General features: G+C 39.2%; 1 protein-coding gene across 1 annotated transcript in view; it reads left to right on the top strand.

Annotated features, from left to right (window-relative positions):
* Positions 1-22,311, top strand: part of RAD54B (RAD54 homolog B) — a 401,092-nt gene that overhangs the window by 7,160 nt on the left and 371,621 nt on the right. The gene's annotated exons all lie outside the window — the stretch shown is intronic.

Here is a 22,311-nt window from a genome sequence, read left to right as displayed (position 1 = left end):
TAAATATCTTCTCTTTTTTGTGTGTAAGACTTAGTGGCCACTCAGTATCCAATAGTTCCAAACCTTAAGGAACTGTTCATGGTTAGCCTGTATAAATGATGCTGACTCAGATAGCGTATATGTGATCTTAATTTTTTCCATTACCTCCCCCCATGAGGGTATCCCCATTTTCCAATAACGAGCTACACTTATCCTGGTGGCTGTGCAAAGAGTGCGTATGAATGTATTGGTAGCTGAGTTGAATGGTTTCACTCGCTCGTTTAATAGAGCCTGAGTTAGGGTTAGATTAATATCTTCAGAGAGCACCTCACTCAATAGTCTAGATAGATTGGCCCATATGTGCTGTATCTGTGGGCATTCCCACCACATATGAATATAGGTTCCCACTTCCTTGCACCCCCTATAGCAGTTCCTACTCCTGTTTTGGCTGTAGTGTGAAGTGATAATTGGAGTTAGATACCACCTAAAAACTGTTTTTATACAGTTTTCCTTAAAGTCAGCACTGACCATACCCTTACCTGAGTTCTGAAATATCTCTTCCCACTCTTCTTTTGTGTGTGTGTGATGTTAGTGTCCCGTTCCCATCTGTCCATCAAAAGGGACTTTGTAGCAGCTTTAGTTGTTTGTAGAGTGAGATAGATAGTGGAAATTAGTTTTTTTGTGTCTAGATTCAGTGCTACAAAGTTTTTCCATTGTAGTCATGTTTGTCCTCCCAGTGTGAGGCAACACCTTAGTGATAGCTGACGCCACTTGCAAGTACAAAAACCATTGCAATTTGTCTGGTAGTATTTTTTCCTGTATCTGTTGGTATGTAGCTATTTTACCCCCATGGAGGAAGTCCGCTACTCTGTATAGCCCCTTATTCTCCCATTTTCCTAACTGTCCATGATAGTCTTGACATAGTAGTGTCCTGAGTGGTCTTATTAGAGAGTCTGATGGCATCAGCTTCAGATTAGTAACTAGGGAATGCCACATTGCCATCATTTCTGTTATTGGATTTGGGGCTTTTGCCAGTTGTTTTTTGTATTTCGCGTGATCCCACAATATATCGTCTGAATGGTTGTACCCAGCCATCAGAGTTTCCATTTTAACCCATACCAGTGTGTTATTTTTTTGGCTCAAAAGTGTAGCTTGCGCCAGTCTCGCTGAGTGATAATAATTAGTCAAATTTGGCACCCCAACCCCCCCCAATTGTCTATGTTGCATTAATATCTGTGAGGGTATCCTAACCTTCTTATTCCCTCTCAAAAATCCGATTAGATCTGTCTGAAGTTTGGCTAGCTCGGGTAAGGGGATCTTAATCGGTAAAGCCCTAAAAAGGTATAGTAATCTTGGGAGAATATTCATTTTAATCGCCGTCAGTCGGCCGTACCACGAAAAGCCACCCCCTCTCCAATTTGTAATCTCCCTTCTAATAGCTTTGTATAAAGGGATATAATTCAATTTATAGAGTTGTGTATGGTCATTTGAGATGTAAACTCCTAGATATTTAATTGCCTCTTTGGCCCATATGAAGGAGAAGTTAGTTTCAATAAGTTTTTTAGTGTGGGTTGGAAGGGCTATAGGTAATGCTTCACATTTGTCTTGATTGATCTTGTATCCTGAGATACATGAGTAATCTTGTAAAATTTGATATAGGTGGGGCAGGGATATCATAGGTTTAGTCAGTGTGAGGAGGACGTCGTCTGCAAATAGAGAGATTTTGAATTCTTCTCCCCCTATTGAGACCCCATGGATTTCTGGGGCAAGGCGAATCCTTGCCGCTAGAGGCTCTATGCAAATTGCAAAAAGGAGTGGCGATAAGGGGCATCCCTGTCGTGTACCGTTTCTAATGTCTATTCTCTTGGATTGGTAGCCTGCTGCTCTTATGTGCGCTGTAGGGTATGAGTATATGCTTTTTATTGCTTGGATAAACGGTCCCTTAAATCCCATCTTAGCCATGACCTCCAACATAAAGTCCCAGTCTATTCTATCGAACGCCTTCTCCGCGTCCAACGAGAGGACCAGAGAAGGCGTCCGCGTCTTGCTGAGGTAGTCTACCAGGGAAATCGTGCGTCTAGTGTTGTCTGGGGCTTCTCTGTCTAAAATGAACCCTACCTGATCCGGATGGATCAGGGTGGGTAAATGTGTCTTAAGTCTGTTTGCCAGAATTTTAGTAAATATCTTTATATCTTGGTTGATTAAGGAGATGGGTCTATAGCTCTGGCATAATTTTGGGTTCCGTCCTGGTTTGGGAATTACGATTATCTTAGCTTGTAGTATTTCCTTCGGGATCTCCATTCCTTGTAAAATGTCATTACAAAATTTAACTATATGGGGAGTGAGACTTGATTTAAAGAGTTTATAGTATTCCCCTGGGAATCCATCCGGACCAGCCGCCTTTCCTGGTTTAAGTTCCTTAATAGCTAAAAGGACCTCCCTAGCCGATACCTCTCCGTTTAGCATATCCCTAACCTCACTATCTATTGGTGTGAGTTTGGCATCATTCAGGAATGTATGTAATAGTTGTCTATTCTGGTCATTCTGAGTCGTCTTTTTCCCGTCATATAGGTGGGCATAGTAGTTGGCAAAGTCATCGGCTATCTCCTGTGGGTTTGAAGTGCATGTACCGTCCTCCCTCTGTATAAGTGGTATGGAGAAAGCTTTTGTTTTCTCTCTAAGCTTGTGTGCCAAGTATTTGTCTGGTTTGTTGGAATAGAGGAAATAATGTGCTTTCAATTTATGAGCTGCTCTAAGAGATGCCCTATTCATGATCGTTGACAATTCTAGTCTCTTGGTCTGTAATTCTTGAAATGTTGTAGCTGATAAATGTTGTTGGTGTAGTCTAGTAAGTGCATCTATTTGAGTCTGTAAGGAGTCTATTTGGTTTCTGTTAGCTTTGGACAGGATTGCTTTTTCTTTGATGAGTAACCCTCTGAGATAAGGCTTGAGAATTTTGTGTTTAAAGGGACATGAAACTCAATTTTTTTCTTTCATGATTTAGAAAGAGCATGTAATTTTAAACAACTTTCTAATTTACTTCTATTATCTAATTTGCTTCATTCTCTTGATATCACTTGCTAAAAAGCATATCTAGATATGCTCAGTAGCTGCTGATTGGTTGCTGCACATAAAGGCCTTGTGTGATTGGCTCACACATGTACATTGCTATTTCTTCAACAAAGGATATATAAAGAATTGAGCAAATTGGATAATAGAAGTAAATTGGAAAGTTGTTTAAAATTGCATGCCCTATCTGAATCATGAAAGTTTAATTTTGACTAGACTGTCCCTTTAATCTTGGAGGCAAGCGGAAGCCAGTGAAGAGATTGGCAGAGAAGTGCATCAGATGAAGAGCATCTTGTAAGGAAGATGAGCCTGGCAGATGCATTCATTATGGATTTTAAAGGAGCTAGACAGCAACTAGGGAGACTAGAGAGGACGGAGTTGCAATAGTCAAGGCGGGAAAGAATGAGAGAGTGGATTAAAATCTTAGTTGTGTTTTGTGTAAGGAAATGTCTAAATCAACATTTAGTAGATTGTGAGAGAAAAACTGAGACATCTAATCCCAATTGTACATACTACACTGTGTGTTTTTAAAGTACATTTTAAGGCACCAATAGAAGAAAAAAACAATAAAAGGAATTAATCTTAAAGGAACATGAAACCCAATTTTTTTTCTTTCATTATTTAGAAAGAGCATGCAATTGTAAACAACTTTCTAATTTACTTCTCTTATCTAATTTGCTTCATTCTCTTGATATACTTTACTTAAAAGCATATCTAGATAGGCCCAGTAGCTGCTGATTGGTTGATGCACATAGATGCCTTCGTGTGATTGGCTCACCCATGTACATTGCTATATCTTCAACAAAGGATATCTAAAGAATGAAGCAAAATTAGACCATAGAAGTAAATTGGAAATGTGGTTTAAAATTGTATTCTCTACTTGAATCTTGAAAGAAAATGTTTGGGTTTAGTGTCCCTTTAACACAGTTCTAGGTGGTTTAAGGAGGGTGTACAAAATGACTACGGAGAGTAATCTGCTCCACTGCATGTCAGTCTGCTTTTGTCTGCAGATTTGCTGACTGTCCTGATTTTTCTGGGACAGTCTTACTTTTTGGACTCCTTTATTGTTGTATAATTGCCCAAGGAGTCTTTCCCATATTATAAAAATCTGCTCTTAGGGTTGTGCTTGGCATAGATAACGGATTGTGGAAATCAGACAAAAGGTCTTTATTGTTCTTTTGTATATACTTGTTTGCATATGTAGCATCAATTTTCATTAGATCATCATCATCATCATCATCATCATCATCATCATCATCATCATCATCAATTTAATTTGCCGAATTGGCATTAGTGAATTTCCTGTAGTTTACAGATTACATTAAAATACAATATGTAATATTTTGTGTGCAATTTATATTTTGGTGTTTTTTGAGTGTGAACTGTTGGTGGGAATGGTCCATATTCCTGCTGTGATGTAAATTATTTTAAAAGGTTGGCAACTTTGTACCTGCTATTGTTTTCTGTTGCCTTGCTCTAGATCACTGGTGTTCAAATCTGTCCTCAAGCCTCCCTAACAGGCCAGATTTTCTGCCTTACCTTTTAAAGGGACAGTATTCACCAATTTTCATATAACTGCATGCAATTTACTATAAAGAAGAATATGCCCTGATACTAATCTTAAAAAACCCATCTAAAACCTTTTAAAAACTTGCGTAGAATGTAAGACCTCCGTAGACAGTTTAGTTATAATTTAGAACTATCAGATCATAAATTGTTTTGTTTAATGCACATAGTCTGCTTATTTTCTTAGGAGTATTTAAACAGGTTTTGTATGTTCAACATCTTTTATCTGTAGATTGGGCACTGTAACATCAGATTCCACATTTATCTATCACTTCACTTTAGGAGACATATATGCTTCCGGATCTTAGTTTTAGATATTTGAGTGTCATTTGTACTGCTGCTTCCACAATACCCCTAAATATAAATATATTAGCATATTTTTCGCGGGGGTTAGTGGGGGGGCCCTGGAAGAACATTTTTCTTTATAGAGATAAATTAGGGGTTTCTATAACAATGGGGCAATAGCTTTAATCCGTAAGGCAGATCATGGTCAACGGCCGGGATCGCGGGCGGGACAAAAGCAAAATCTATCTTAAAACATGGTTGTGAGAGCAGCTTATTAATATAGACTTAATATAGACTCAGTATACTTCCTCTATGTATATGCCCTGTAAAACTGGAAGCTACACATATCTTCATAATATTGACATGTTATATAAGGTTATGCATTGACACAATCTGTACAGTTGCATACAACAACAAAGTTAGGATATATACACTAAGTTAAACCTTTAGTAGGTTATATGTTTTGTTTGCACAATAACAATAATAATTTCAAAAAGTATAATTTACGCATTGTCGGTGTGCCCGGCTTTGGCTTAGGCATCTACAATAATCTAAAAGATCTTGTCATTCAAATGTTGTTCTTTTTTAGATGCAACTTTTCTTTCTCTTTTTTTTTTTGTTTTGGGTTCTCAATCTGTTTCTTATAATCCCTCTAATCCTCTCAACAGAGATTTTATGAAGCCCAAAAGTGGCTGATTTATTTTATTTATAATATTAAAAACAAGGTATCCAAGTATTTAGGGCTCTCAAGTCTTCTAACATCATCATTATAAGTGCTCCAGACAGTATATTATGTTTTATATTCTGAATTGTTCTTTGTCTTTTAATGTAGCACGTCTGTCTGTGAATTTAACATGAAGCAATGTCATTTTATAGAAATAAACAAGGAAAGACAGTGCCTCATAGTGCAGATAAATTTCGTAAGCTGAGATCACAGGAACAACAAACAGTTGAAAGTATACTCACTCACTCTTATGTAAAGAAGTGCGAATGGGCAGACTGACATTCAGCAGCAGTCAGTACGCTGAAACAGGTGTCATCCAAAACGTCAAGGACACAGCCGTGGACTCTCCTCCGCAACAGCCAGAGGATCTTCACTTTAAGAGACAAAATAGAGCCATTTTTATACGGATATCGCTGTTAATCTCCAACATACAGTGGGAGTTGCACTTTTATAACACAGTGCCGATCCAGAAGATCCTCTGGCTGTCGCGGAGGAGAGTCCACGGCTGTGTCCTTGACGTTTTGGATGACACCTGTTTCAGCGTACTGACTGCTGCTGAATGTCAGTCTGCCCATTCGCACTTCTTTACATAAGAGTGCCAGTACTCTTGTGAGTATACTTTCAACTGTTTGTTGCTCCTGTGATCTCAGCTTACGAAATTTATCTGCACTATGAGGCGGTGTCTTTCCTTGTTTATTTCTTAGATATACTGACTGATCACGCAGTTTCAAGACCAGCAGCCTATAGTATTAACCTGCCACTTTTGCACCGGAGTTTCCATTCACCGTTTGCAACATCGCTTACAACCATCTTTTTGGACTCTCTACGTTAAGCATGATAAACTTTTTTTCTTTTATATATAAGATACATATTGTGAGTGCCTTCATTGCAAGTTTTAGCAAATTTCTGGTTTTATAATTATTTAATTATTTACTTTTCAGTTTTTATTTTTTATTTTTCACTTGATTTTGTTTTTTATTGTGTTTGTTACCATTCATTCAAGTTTTTATCTTTTTGTTACAGCGATCCAATAGCTGTATTGTTTAATTATAATTTTAATTTCAATTGTATAGTTTTCCCACAATGTAATTTTATGTTGATGATACCTAAATAAAAAAAAATAAAAATAAAAAAAACTTGCGTAGAAGCTTCCAGTTTATCACTGTTGATGAGGTTAGGCTGGGACATCCACATAAAGGGGGCTGAGAAAACAGACATTCCTTCCTCCCCTGCATATGAAAGACCCATTACACAAACAGGAGCAAGCGGGAATCTGTAGACTTGAGTCTACATCTGATACTTTGAGGCTTGGTTAGGAGTGTGAAAATCAGCACGTTGTGAAATTTAATAAGCTAAACCATACATTGTTACAGAAACACTCCCAGGTGGGTTTTATAAATGGATCGTCAAGAAAACATTTAAGGGACACTGTAGTCAGATTTGTAATGGGTATGTCACACAAGTATACATGTAAATAAACATTTTTGTAATTGGGATGCTATATTAAATATGCATCGTTTAAACAATATATCATTTTGAAATAATTAACTTTTCCAAACCCACTTAGTTGTCTGCCGTTACGGATTCCCAATCCGGGCTGACAACTGCAGTTGGAACATGGCGATTCCGAGACGCATTGCGCATGCGCAAGTTAGCGCAACATCATAGACTTCGCTGCGCAGTCAATGTCATCGTCCTGTCAGCTATCATCTTGGCTTGAGTGCCCTAATGCGCGCATGCGAGAGAAAGGAAATGTTATTGCGCATGCGTTAAATGCCAATAATATATGTAACTTATATGCAAAATCAAGAGATATGATTGGCGAGTTTGTTAGCCCTTAGACGGCCCACATATGTGGGCTGGATGACGTGATGTCATGGCCATAAAATAAAATATACTTTTACGGCAAATGGGAGCTTCGTTACAAACAATAAGAAGGTACTTTACATTTATATCATATTTTATATGCAAAATCTATGTTCCGTTTTAGACTTAAAAAAAAAAAGGAAAGTAATCCTTTAAGACAAAGAAACATCTAGTGTACAATTCCCCTTTTAATAACCATGTTTACTAATTAGCTGATTATTCCAGTTCAGATATTCTGAAAATCTGGTCTTTTAGGGAGGCCTGTGTACAGGTTTAAAAACCAGTGCTCTAGATAAAAACTTAAGGGCAGCTTAAAGTAGGCTTTTTGTGTGCGTTGAGTAGTGCTTGTATTACAACTTGAAAGAAAACCGTTTTCGCTTGTGCGTTAACCCGATGCGTGTAAAAAGCCATACTTAGCCGTAATTCTATTCCCCCATAGAAGTCAATGGAGCCCTACTCGCTCGCAAACATGATCCAGTGCGATAACCCGGAATGAAAATGGAAATATTTCACATAGAAGAATATGTTCTGTTTATTCATAAATACATCTCTACATATATCTGATGGTATTTTACTAAAATATATATCTATACATAAATATATATGGAACCTAAAATAGGCCGGCTTCTAAGCTTTCATTCCTGCTTTTCAAATAAAGATACCAAGAGAAAAAAAGAATTTATAATAGGAGTAAATTAGAAAGTTGTTTAAAATTGCATGCTCTGTCTGAATCATGAAAGAAAAAAAATTGTGTTCAGTATCCCTTTAAATAAATGTTAAATGTAGGGCTGAAACAACTAATTGATAAAATCGATAATGAAAATAGTTGTCAACGATTCTCATTATCGATTAGTTGGTGGTCGATTAGTTGTTTTTGAATGCTTGACTCAGGCATTGTTTTTTAGCGTTAGAAAACGTGTACGTGTGAGGCCGTGCAGTTTCCGGCCTGTTGAAATCCTGCTCTGCGCTTTATGGCTGCTTTGCTGAAAGCTTTAAAATGTTTCCCAGTTTCCTGGAGATATGTGGGGAAATTTTGCAAAGCCTGGGCTGCGCTTTATATGGGGAAAGGTTACCGCTACATCTTTCTCCTAGCACTCAGTCAGGTACAATGATGGCCAAACTTCAATCTGACTCCGTGGAGGAACTGCACTGGGAACGCTCCCCAGCTATTTTCCCTGAACAGTGTGCCAGGATGGAGCACCGAAAGATGTTCCTGAAGCAGGTTTCCTTGTCTAGTGTGGGGATCGAAGGGTCTGTGCTGGTTCAGTATGCCGAAGCACTAGTTAGAATCAGATACTGTACACTGTGAGCAGCAAAAAACGACCTGCCCCTGACATACCCATAGAAGAAATCAAGAGTTCTGGGGAGGACATTGGCGTTGGTAGCCAGTCATGTATTTATGCTGTTATTTTCTGGTTATTAACCAGTTTTCTGCCAGAGAGGGCAATTTTAAGTATGTCTAGCATACATGCTTAAATAATTGTGTTTGAACTAATATGGGATTGAACACTAATACAATTTATAGTAATGTATAATAAGATTAGTTTTATATATAACACATGAGATAAAGAGCACTTGATCTTCTCAACACTTTGATTTAATGGCAGAATGTAATATGTGTTGGTAAATACTGTAAATATTAAGCTATTTTAATGAGCAGCTTAAATGTACTGCACTCTTGCTTCAAATAATAATTGATTATTTTACTATGCAGTCATTTCTAGTTTGCAGTATTTTGAGGGAACTGAAAGGTCATTTTTTTTTGGTTGAAGTCATGTAGCAGCAAAAACTTAATTGGGGGTTATTTTTTATTTTATTTATTTATTTTAATCCCTGGATGATGCACATAATTTCCCACAACTTTTATATAGTCCTATGCAATTTATTTTGTTAGAATTTTGCAAAAATGTGTAATCTGACACAAATTTAACTTTAATGTACTATGCAGTGTGTGTTTAAAAAGCAATATAGAAAATAACTGACACTTATGTAAATTTTACCTTTAACCAAGCCCTGTTATACTTGTGTACCCTTAGGGTCTACAATACATTACATTTCATATACACACTGATTTAAGTTAACACATTATTTCTTTTATCTCAACCTTACATATAAACTATCATTTTCTTCTGCATGAACAACAATGCTATTTCAAGTGTTTCTCTTGAATAAATGTATTTTTTTATCCGATTAATCGAAAAAATAGTCATCAAACTAATCGATTATGAAAATAATAGTTAGTTGCAGCCCTAGTTAAATGTATGTAAGCAAGAACACTGCATAATGCAGCCCTATATAACACTATAAATACACATATTTCAGGTTACACATGAGACAAATGGAAGCTTGATGTGTAAAAAAGTTTTTGTATTTATTTTATTAAAGTGACATGAAACCCAAACATGTTCTTTCATGATTCAGATAGAGCATACCATTTTAAACAACTTTCTAATTTACTTGCATTATTTAATTGTATGTGTTCTCTTGGTATCATTTGTTTAACAGCATACTTAGGTAGACTTAGGAGCTGGTAGCTAGCTGCTGATTGGTGGGCTACACGTATACTTTTTATCATTAGCTTACCAATGTGTTCAGCTTGCTCCCGGTAGTGCATTGCTGCTTCTCCAAAAAAGGATTCCAAGAGATTAAAGTAAAATTGATAATAGCAGTTGTTTGACTTTGAAGGCTCTACCTAAATCTTGAAAGAAAAATATTGGGTTTCATGCCCCTTTAAGGCTTGTGAAAAATACAGTAAAAGTATGGTTTGTAAAATTGACATAATTTTCTTTAGCATTGTTTAAATCCAATTGTGGTTTGGAGTGATATTTCAAGTTTAAAGGGACAGTTGACATCTTGATGTTTTATTTAATCTTCTTTAGTTATGCAATATACTTTCATTATTTATTTTACCCCCCTTTCATGTAATTTAGTTTTGGAAAATGTGGGTTTTCTTATTACCAGAACACTGTAAGCCAAACCTGCTACATATCTGTCTACACATATCTGGATATTGAAAAAACTTGCATCAAACAAGATGTTAATTTGTTTTTAAAATGTATACAGTGTTCTCCACTGAAAATGTTGCCAGTCGTGTGGCATTATGAATTAGCCAGGTGGGGGTAGTGTAATTAGGGATGCACCGAAATTTCGGCTGCAGAAACGTTTTGGCCTAAAATTGTATTTCTCTTGTAAGGTGTATCCAGTCCACGGATCATCCATTACTTGTGGGATATTCTCCTTCCCAACAGGAAGCTGCAAGAGGATCACCCACAGCAGAGCTGTCTATATAGCTCCTCCCCTAACTGCCACCTCCAGTCATTCTCTTGCAGCTCTCGACAAGCATGGAAGCAGTTAGAGAGATGTGGTGAAATGTAGTTGTTTTTTCTTCAAATCAAAAGTTTGTTATTTTTAAATGGTACCGGAGTTGTACTATTTTGGTCTCAGGCAGAAAATAGAAGAAGAGTCTGCCTGTGGTCTCTAATGATCTTAGCAGGTTGTAACTAAGATCCATTGCTGTTCTCACACATAACTGAAGAGAGAGGTAACTTCAGCTTGGGGAATGGCGTGCAGGGTATCCTGCTATGAGGTATGTGCAGTCTAAATTTTTCTAGAGAAATGTAAATGCTAGAAAATGCTGTTGATACCAGATTTATTTAAGGTAAGCCTGATTACAGTGATTACAGTATGCTTACTGTTTGAGGTAATACTCTTATTATTTTTTCATTTACTGACATATAAACGTTTGCTAGGAGTGCTTAAACGTTTTCTATATGCTTTTTGGTGATAAAACTTTATTGGGGCCTAGTTTTTTCCACATGGCTGGCTTAAATTTGCCTTGGAATAGTTTTGTTAGGCCTCTCACTGTGTAGACATGAGTGGGAGGGGCCTAATTTCGCGCCTAAGTGCCCATTAACTTTTGCAGACTGAGACATCCAGTTCCCCTGAAGAAGTCCCCTGAATGCTAATAGGACCTCTCTGAAGGGTTTTTGGGCTTTCCAAAGTCGTTTGTATGGCAAGGTAGGGCCACAGCAGAGCTGTGGCAGTTTGTTGTGACTGTTAAAAAACGTCTATTTCTTTTTTTGATCCGTTTTTTGAAATAAGGGGTTAATCATCCATTTGCAAGTGGGTGCAATACTCTGTTAGCCTATTATACACACTGTAAAAATTTTGTTTGATTTACTGCTTTTTTTCACTGTTTTTCAAATTCTGACCTTTTTTATTTTTCTTAAAGGCACAATACCGTTTTTATTTTTTGCTTGTTAACTTTGTTTAAAGTGTTTTCCAAGCTTGCTGGTCTCATTGCTAGTCTGTTTAAACATGTCTGACATAGAGGAAACTCCTTGTTCATTATGTTTAGAAGCCATGGTGGAACCCCCTCTTAGAATGTTTACCAAATGTACTGATTTCACTTTAAGTTATAAAGACCATATTCTGTCTTTAAAAGATTTATCACCAGAGGAATCTGACCAGGGGGAAGGTTTGCCGACTAACTCGCCCCACGTGTCAGAACCTTTGACTCCCGCTCAAGGGACTCACGCTCAGGAGGCGCCAAGTACATCTAGCGCGCCCATGGCGTTTACTTTACAAGACATGGCGGCAGTCATGGATAATACACTGTCAGCGGTATTATCCAGACTACCTGGGTTACGAGGAAAGCGAGACAGCTCTGGAGTTAGAAGAAATACAGAGCACACTGACGCTTTCGTAACTATGTCTGATACCCCCTCACAATATGCAGAAGCTGAGGAAGGAGAGCTTCTTTCTGTGGGTGATTTTTCTGACTCAGGGAAGATGCTTAAACCTGATTCTAATATGTCAACATTTAAATTTAAGCTTGAACACCTCCACGTGTTGCTCAGGGAGGTTTTAGCTGCACTGAATGACTGTGACACCATTGCAGTGCCAGAGAAATTGTGCAGATTGGATAAATACTACGCAGTGCCTGTTTACACTGATGTTTTTCCAATACCTAAAAGGTTTTCAGAAATTATTACTAAGGAATGGGATAGACCAGGTGTGCCGTTCTCTCCCCCTCCTATTTTTAAGAAAATGTTTCCAATAGATGCCGCCACACGGGACTTATGACAAACGGTCCCTAAGGTGGAGGGAGCAGTTTCTACCCTAGCTAAGCGTACTACTATCCCCGTTGAGGACAGTTGTGCTTTCTTAGATCCAATGGATAAAAAGTTAGAGGGTTACCTTAAGAAAATGTTTATTCAACAAGGTTTTATTCTACAGCCTCTTGCATGCATTGCCCCAGTCACTGCTGCTGCGGCCTTCTGGTTTGAGTCTCTGGAAGAGGCCTTACTGGTAGAGACCCCATTGGACGATATACTCGACAAGCTTAGAGCACTTAAGCTAGCCAATTCGTTTGTTTCTGATGCCATTGTTCATTTGACTAAACTAACGGCTAAGAATTCTGTTTTTGCTATTCAGGCGCGTAGGGCGCTATGGCTTAAATCATGGTCAGCTGACGTTACTTCAAAGTCTAAGCTTCTTAATATTCCCTTCAAGGGGCAGACCCTATTCGGGCCTGGATTGAAGGAAATCATTTCTGATATCACTGGAGGAAAAGATCATGCCCTTCCTCAGGATAGGTCTAACAAATCAAGGGCCAAACAGACTAATTTTCGTCCCTTTCGAAACTTTAAGACGAGTGCGGCATCAACTTCCTCTAATACAAAACAAGAGGGAACTTTTGCCCAGTCCAAGTCAGTCTGAAGACCTAACCAGGCTTGGAACAAAGGTAAGCAGGCCAAAAAGCCTGCGGCTGCCTCTAAGACAGCATGAAGGATTGGCCCCCGATCCGGTAACGGATCTAGTAGGGGGCAGACTTTCTTTCTTCGCCCAGGCTTGGGCAAGAGATGTCCAGGATCCCTGGGCGTTGGAAATTGTATCCCAGGGATATCTTCTGGATTTCAAAGCTTCTCCTCCAAAAGGGAGATTTCACCTTTCACAATTATTTGCAAACCAGATAAAGAGAGAGGCATTCTTACATTGTGTTCAAGACCTCCAAGTTATGGGAGTGATCCACCCAGTTCCAAGGGAGGAACAGGGACAAGGCTTCTATTCAAATCTGTTTGTGGTTACCAAGAAAGAGGGAACCTTCAGACCAATCTTAGATCTCAAGATCCTAAACAAATTTCTCAGGGTCCCATCATTCAAGATGGAGACTATTCGTACCATCCTTCCTATGATCCAGGAGGGTCAATACATGACTACAGTGGATTTAAAGTAGGGATGCACCGAAATGAAAATTCTAGACCGAAACCGAAACCGAAAATGCAGGATGCCCTTGGCCGAAAACCGAAACCGAAACCGAAAATGACTTTTTCCACCAAATTATTTTAAAAGTTTTTTTTCTATAATGTTATTATTAATATAAGACTTTTTATTATATATATATATAATATATATATATAATATATATATATATATATATATATAATATATATATATTATATATATATATATATAATATATATATATATATATATATATATATATATATACACACACACACAGTATATATATATATACACACAGTATATATATATATATATATATATATATATATTATACACATACTTTTGAACATTTTGACACAATCCTAAATCAGCAGGCAGCATGGGGTTAAGAATTAAGACATGGGACTGAGGCACACAGAGGAATGCAGGAGATGGTATTACAAGTGTACTGCTTGTGGATTGTAGCCCAAACAATTACAGTTCTGTCAGTGTGCAAACGGCTCCTACATGTTTATATTCACTCTTATCTGGCAAACAGCTCGTTATGCAGTTCTAAGGAGGAGGAGGGGACAGCTGCTTGTAATGACACCACGCTGCAGCCCGCTCTGTTTACACAGAAGTCTCCTAATCTTGCCGTGTCAGGTGAAATTTATGACACTTGCCTGCAGAGCCATATAGTTACTTGTAACGGATCGTCCTGTCAGTGAATGTGTGAAAGGCTCATACATATATTTACCCTTATCTGGCTCCCTGTCTAATCGTGACTTTATTTGAAAAAGCAGCTCATCCTGCAGGACTCAATGAGCTGCTTTTTCAAATAAAATCACAGTTAGACAGGGAGCCAGATACGGGTAAATATACGTATTAGCCTTTCACACACTCACTGACCGGAGGATCCACAAGTAACTATACGGCTCTACAGGCAAGTATCATAAAAGTCACCTGACACTGCAAGTTCCTTCTCATGCCGCTCTGCTCTGCTTCAAGACAGGGAGTGAACAGCCCAGCCCACAGTGCCGCACCCCCTCTAACCGCGAGGCATTCTGGGGCATGTAGTTCATTTGAATATGGCCTGGAAATAACCCAGCCACACGGGGCTAAATTTAGGATCAGCTTGCAACTGGTTATAGCGGTCGGTGAGGCACGGGGGAGGACACTTTGGGGGATAAATATCTGTCTGCCAGGGGATGATTTCGTGGGGCATAAGGGTTAATTTACTTTTACATAGAAGATGCAATTTTCGGCCGATTTTCCCCTCTTTCGGCCGAAATGGGATAGGCCCATTTTCGGCCGAAAATTTCGGTGGCCGAAATTTCGGTGCATCCCTAATTTAAAGGATGCTTATCTTCACATTCCGATACACAAAGATCATCATCGGTTTCTCAGGTTTGCCTTCCTAGACAGGCATTACCAGTTTGTAGCTCTTCCCTTTGGGTTAGCTACAGCTCCAAGAATCTTTACGAAGGTTCTTGGGTCACTTCTGGCGGTCCTAAGGCCGCGGGGCATAGCAGTGGCCCCTTATTTAGACGTCATTCTGATATAGGCGTCAAATTTCCAAATTGCCAAGTCTCATACGGACATAGTTCTGGCATTTCTGAGGTCGCATGGGTGGAAAGTGAACGAAGAAAAGAGTTCTCTATCCCCTCTCACAAGAGTTTCCTTTCTGGGAACTCTGATAGATTCTGTAGAAATTAGAATTTACCTGACAGAGACCAAGTTATCAAAACTTCTAAATTCTTGCCGTGTTCTTTATTCTACTTCTCGCCCTTCTGTGGCTCAGTGTATGGAAGTAATTGGCTTAATGGTAGCGGCAATGGACATAGTGCCGTTTGCCCGCCTACATCTCAGACCGCTGCAACTCTGCATGCTCAGTCAGTGGAATGGGGATTACACAGATTTGTCCCCTCTACTAAATCTGGATCAAGAGACCAGGGATTCTCTTCTCTGGTGGCTATCTCGTGTCCATCTGTCCAAGGGTATGACCTTTCGCAGGCCAGATTGGACAATAGTAACGACAGATGCCAGCCTTCTAGGCTGGGGGGCAGTCTGGAACTCCCTGAAGACTCAGGGATCGTGGACTCAGGAGGAGACACTCCTTCCAATAAACATTCTGGAACTAAGAGCGATATTCAATGCTCTTCAGGCTTGGCCTCAGCTAGCGACAATGAGGTTCATCAGATTTCAGTCGGACAACATCACGACTGTGGCTTACATCAACCATCAGGGGGGAACAAGGAGTTCCCTAGCGATGTTGGAAGTTTCAAAGATAATTCGTTGGGCAGAGATTCACTCTTGCCACCTATCAGCTATCCATATCCCAGGTGTAGAGAACTGGGAGGCGGATTTTCTAAGTCGACAGACTTTTCATCCGGGGGAGTGGGAACTCCATCCGGAGGTGTTTGCACAATTGTTTCAACGTTGGGGCAAACCAGAACTGGATCTCATGGCATCTCGCCAGAACGCCAAACTTCCTTGTTACGGATCCAGGTCCAGGGATCCCAAGGCAACACTGATAGATGCTCTAGCAGCGCCTTGGTCCTTCAACCTGGCTTATGTGTTTCCACCATTTCCTCTGCTCCCTCGTCTGATTGCCAAAATCAAGCAGGAGAGAGCATCGGTGATTTTGATAGCACCTGCATGGCCACGCAGGACTTGGTATGCAGATCTGGTGGACATGTCATCCTTTCCACCATGGACTCTGCCTCTGAGACAGGACCTTCTACTTCAGGGTCCTTTCAACCATCCAAATCTAATTTCTCTGAGACTGACTGCCTGGAGATTGAACGCTTGATTTTATCAAAGCGTGCCTTCTCCGAGTCAGTCATTGATACCTTAATTCAGGCACGAAAGCCTGTCACCAGGAAAATCTATCATAAGATATGGCGTAAATATCTTTATTGGTGCGAATCCAAGGGTTACTCATGGAGTAAAGTCAGGATTCCCAGGATATTATCTTTTCTCCAAGAAGGATTGGAAAAAGGATTGTCAGCTAGTTCCTTAAAGGGACAGATTTCTGCTCTGTCTATTCTTTTGCACAAGCGTCTGGCGGATGTTCCAGACGTTCAGGCGTTTTGTCAGGCTTTAGTTAGAATCAAGCCTGTGTTTAAACCAGTTGCTCCGCCATGGAGTTTAAATTTGGTTCTTAAAGTTCTCCAAGGGGTTCCGTTTGAACCTCTTCATTCCATAGATATCAAGCTTTTATCTTGGAAAGTTCTGTTTTTGGTAGCTATTTCCTCGGCTCGTAGAGTTTCCGAGTTATCTGCCTTACAATGTGATTCCCCTTATCTGATCTTTCATGCAGATAAGGTAGTTTTGCGTACCAAACCTGGGTTTTTACCTAAGGTGGTATCTAATAAGAATATCAATCAGGAGATTGTTGTTCCGTCATTGTGTCCTAATCCTTCTTCAAAGAAGGAACGTCTATTACACAATCTTGACGTGGTTTGTGCTTTAAAGTATTATTTACAAGCTACTAAAGATTTTCGTCAAACATCTGCATTGTTTGTTGTCTACTCTGGACAGAGGAAAGGCCAAAAGACTTTGGCAACTTCTCTTTCGCTTTGGCTAAGAAGTATAATACGCTTAGCTTATGAGACTGCTGGCCAGCAGCCTCCTGAAAGGATTACAGCTCATTCTACTAGAGCTGTGGCTTCCATATGGGCTTTTAAAAATGAGGCTTCTGTTGAACAGATTTGCAAGGCGGCGACTTGATCTTCGCTTCATACTTTTTCAAAGTTCTATAAATTTGATACTTTTTCTTCTTCGGAGGCTATTTTTGGGAGAAAGGTTTTACAGGCAGTGGTACCTGCCTTGTCCCTCCCTTCATCCGTGTAATTTAGCTTTGGTATTGGTATCCCACAAGTAATGGATGATCCGTGGACTGGATACATCTTACAAGAGAAAACATAATTTATGGTTACCTGATAAATTTATTTCTCTTGTGGTGTATCCAGTCCACGGCCCGCCCTGTCATTTTAAGGCAGGTATATTTTATTTTAAACTACAGTCACCACTGCACCCTATAGTTTCTCCTTTCTCTTGCTCGTCTTCGGTCGAATGACTGGAGGTGGCAGTTAGGGGAGGAGCTATATAGACAGCTCTGCTGTAGGTGATCCTCTTGCAGCTTCCTGTTGGGAAGGAGAATATCCCACAAATAATGGATGATCCGTGGACTGGATACACCACAAGAGAAATAAATTTATCAGGTAAGCATAAATTATGTTTTTTGTCTAGTTTTTCGTTTTTTTTGCCTGTTCTTTTCTGTAAAATTATTGTGTAGCATATTTCAAATTTGATGCTAGCCTAGAGCTACTGTTTGAGGTCATGTCTTGACTTACTGTTTTGCATATAATAATAGTTTTCTAGGACTATACTTTATTTGGATAATTGGCAAAAAAACCCTGTTAAATCTGATTCTGTTACACAGAGCTAAATAAAGAATAATACAGTATATTGATATTTTAATATTGTTTTAAGTAAGGATGCACCGAAATTGTGGTCGCAGAAAATTTTTACCCGAAAATGGCATTATCATTTCTTTCATGTAATTGGCAAGAGTCCATGAGTTAGTGACGTATGGGATATACAATCCTACCAGGAGGGGCAAAGTTTCCCAAACCTCAAAATGCCTATAAAATACACCCCTCACCACACCCACAATTCAGTTTTACAAACTTTGCCTCCTATGGAGGTGGTGAAGTAAGTTTGTGCTAAGATTTCTACGTTGATATTCACTTCTCAGCATTTTGAAGCCTGTTTCCACTCAGAGTACAGTGAATGTCAGAGGGATGTGAAGGGGGTATCGCCTATTGAATGCAATGGTTTTCCTCACGGGGATCTATTTCATAGCTTCTCTGTTATCGGTCGTAGAGATTCATCTCCTACCTCCCTTTTCAGATCGACGATATACTCTCATATTCCATTACCTCTACTGATAACTGTTTCAGTACTGGTTTGGCTATCTGCTACATGTGGATGGGTGTCTTCTGGTAAGTATGTTTTTTATTACTTAAGACACTCTCAGCTATGGTTTGGCACTTTATGTATTTATATAAAGTTCTAAATATATGTATTGTACTTATATTTGCCATGATTCAGGTTTCAGTATATTACCTTTTGCAGACTGTCAGTTTCATATTTGGGAAATGCATTTTTTTTTTTAGGAAAATTTACCTGGGGTATAGTGTTTTTTTCAATTGACTGTCATTTACAAATTCGCGGGCAGAATTAGGCTCGCGAGGGTGCAAAATGCTAAAGTTTATTGCGTCATTCTTGGCGCAAGATTTTTGGCGCAAAGTTACATTCGTTGACGCAAATTCGTCATTTCCGCCGTCTTAGTTGACGCCGTGTCCTTTCACAAGGTTGCGTCATCGATGACGCGAGTGTGTCGTTTCCAGATGTTTTTGGCGCCAAAAAAATATTTTTCTGTTTGTTGTGTATCATAATTGGCGCCATATATTTACATTATTTAAGACCCCATTCTTTTTTGCCTCCTGCCTTTTTTCTATGTCAGAGGACTATGCTGTTTGCATTTTTTCCCATTCTTGAAACTGCCATATAAGGAAATTGATAATTTTGCTTTATATGTAGTTTTTTTCCTCTTACATTTGCAAGATGTCTCAATCTGATCCTGTCTCAGAAATTACTGTATATGCAGAGAATGTATCCATCAGTAGTAGTTCATTACCTGTTGCTGTTCCCTCAACATCTAATGCACAAGATATACCTGTAAATTTAAAAGAATTTATTTCTGATTCTATTCAGAAGGCTTTGTCTGCCATTCTGCCTTCTAATAAACGTAAAAGGTCTTTTTAAACTTCTCATAAGGTTGCTGAAATTTCAAATAACCAGCAACATACTGAATTATCCTTCTCTGATGAGGATCTATCTGATTCAGAAGATCCGGTCTCAGATATTGACACTGACAAATCCTCTTATTTATTTAAAATGGAGTATATTCGTTCTTTGTTAAAAGAAGTGTTGATTACATTAGATATGGAGGAAACTAGTCCTCTTGATATTAAAACTAGTAAACGTCTAAATTCTGTTTATAAACCTCCTGTGGTTATTCCACAGGTTTTTCCAGTTCCTGATGCTATTTCTGATATGATTTCTAAGGAATGAAATAGGCCTGGTACTTCTTTTATTCCTTCTTCAAGGTTTAAAAATTTGTATCCTTTGCCAGCAGTTACATTGGAGTTTTGGGAAAAGATCCCCAAAGTTGATGGGGCTATCTCTACTCTTGCTAAACGTACTACTATTCCTACGGAAGATAGTACTTCTTTTAAATATCCTTTAGATAGGAATCTTGAATCTTATCGAAGGAAAGCTTATTTATATTCAGGTCATCTTCTTAGGCCTGCAATTTATTTGGCTGATGTTGCAGCTGCTTCAACTTTTTGGTTGGAAACTTTAGCGCAACAAGTATCGGATCATGATTTGTCTAGCATTGTTGATTCAACATGCAAATAATTTCATTTGTGATGCCATTTTTGATATTCTCAAAATTGATGTTAAATCTATGTCTTTAGCTATTTTAGCTAGAAGAGCTTTGTGGTTCAAATCTTGGAATGCTGATATGACTTCTAAGTCCAGATTGCTATCTCTTTCTTTCCAAGGTAATAAATTATTTGGTTCTCAGTTGGATTCAATAATTTCAACTGTCACTGGTGGGAAGGGAGTTTTTTGCCTCAGGATAAAAGACCTAAGGGTAAATCTAAAGCTTCTAACCGTTTTCGTTCCTTTCTACAAAATAAGGAACTGAAACCTTATCTTTCCCCAAGGAATCTGCTTCCAATTGGAAGCCTTCTTCAAATTGGAATAAATCCAAGCCATTTAAGAGATCAAAACCAGCCCCCAAGTCCGCATGAAGGTGCGGCCCTCATTCCAGCTCAGCTGGTAGGGGGCAGATTAAAATTTTTCAAAGATGTTTGGATCCATTCGGTCCAAAATCATTGTATTTAGAGTGAATCGATATGTAAGAGTACCAACTTTCAAAATAGTGACTATAAGGACTATTCTGCCTTTTGTTCAGCAAGGGCATTATGTCCACAATAGACTTACAGGATGCATATCTTCATATTCCGATTCATCCAGATCACTATCAGTTCCTGAGATTCTCTTCTCTAGACAAGCATTACCAATTTGTTGCTCTTCCTTTTGGCCTAGTGACGGCTCCAAGAATGTTTTCAAAGGTTCTAGGTGCCCTACTCTCTGTAATCAGAGAGCGGGGTATTGCGGTATTTCCTTATTTGGACAATATCTTGGTACTCGCTCAGTCTTTACGTTCTGCAGAATCTCACACAAATCAACTAGTGTCGTTTCTTCGAAGACATGGTTGGAGGATCAATTTACCAAAAAGTTCTTTGATTCCTCAGACAAAGGTAACCTTTTTAGGTTTCCAGATAGATTCAGTGTTCATGACGTTGTCTCTAACAGACAAGAGACGCAACCTTCAGTCTCAGTCATTCCCTTCAGTAGCTATGTGCATGGAAGTTTTAGGTCTCATGACTGCAGCATCGGACGCGATCCCCTTTGCTCGTTTTCTATGAGACCTCTCCAGCTTTGTATGCTGAACCAGTGGTGCAGGGATTATACAAGGATATCACAATTTAATATCCTTAAATCCCAATGTTCGACTTTCTCTGACTTGGTGGTTAGATCACCATCGTATAATTTTAGGGGCCTCTTTCGTTCGTCCAACCTGGACTGTGATCCCGACAGATGCAAGTCTTTCAGGTTGGGGAGCTGTTTGGGGATCTCTGACAGCACAAGGGGTTTGAAAATCTCAAGAGGCGAGATTACCAATCAATATGTTAGAACTCTGTGCGATTCTCAGGGCTCTTCAGTTTTGGCCTATGCTGAAGACAGAACCGTTCATTTGTTTTCAGACAGACAATATCACAACTGTGGCATATGCCAATCATCAGGGTGGGACTCATAGTCCTCAAGCTATGAAAGAAGTATCTGGGATACTTGTTTGGGCGGAATCCAGCTCCTGTCTAATTTCTGCGGTTCATATCCCAGGTATAGACAATTGGGAAGCGGATTACCTCAGTCGTCAGACTTTACATCCGGGAGAATGGTCTCTCCACCCAGATGTTTTTTCTCAAATTGTTCAGATGTGGGGGCTTCCAGAAATAGATCTGATGGCATCTCATCTAAACAAAAAACTTCCGAGGTACCTGTCCAGGGATCCTCAGACGGAAGCAGTGGATGCATTGACACTTCCTTGGTGTTATCAACATGCTTATATTTTCCCGCCTCTAGTTCTTCTTCCAAGAGTGATCTCCAAAATCATCATGGAGCAATCGTTTGTGCTGCTGGTGGCTCCAGCATGGCCTCACAGGTTTTGGTATGCAGATCTTGTTCGGATGTCCAGTTGCCAACCTTGGCCACTTCCATTAAGGCCAGACCTTCTATCTCAAGGTCCGTTTTTCCATCAGGATCTCAAATCATTAAATTTGAAGGTATGGAAATTGAACGCTTAGTGCTTAGTCATAGAGGTTTCTCCGACTCAGTGATTAATACTATATTGCAGGCTCGTAAATCTGTTTCCAGAAAGATTTATTATCG

This window comes from Bombina bombina, chromosome 5 (assembly GCF_027579735.1).
Source record: "Bombina bombina isolate aBomBom1 chromosome 5, aBomBom1.pri, whole genome shotgun sequence".
Classification (NCBI taxonomy): Eukaryota; Metazoa; Chordata; class Amphibia; order Anura; family Bombinatoridae; genus Bombina; species Bombina bombina.
This window is presented reverse-complemented; position numbering and strand designations above follow the sequence as displayed.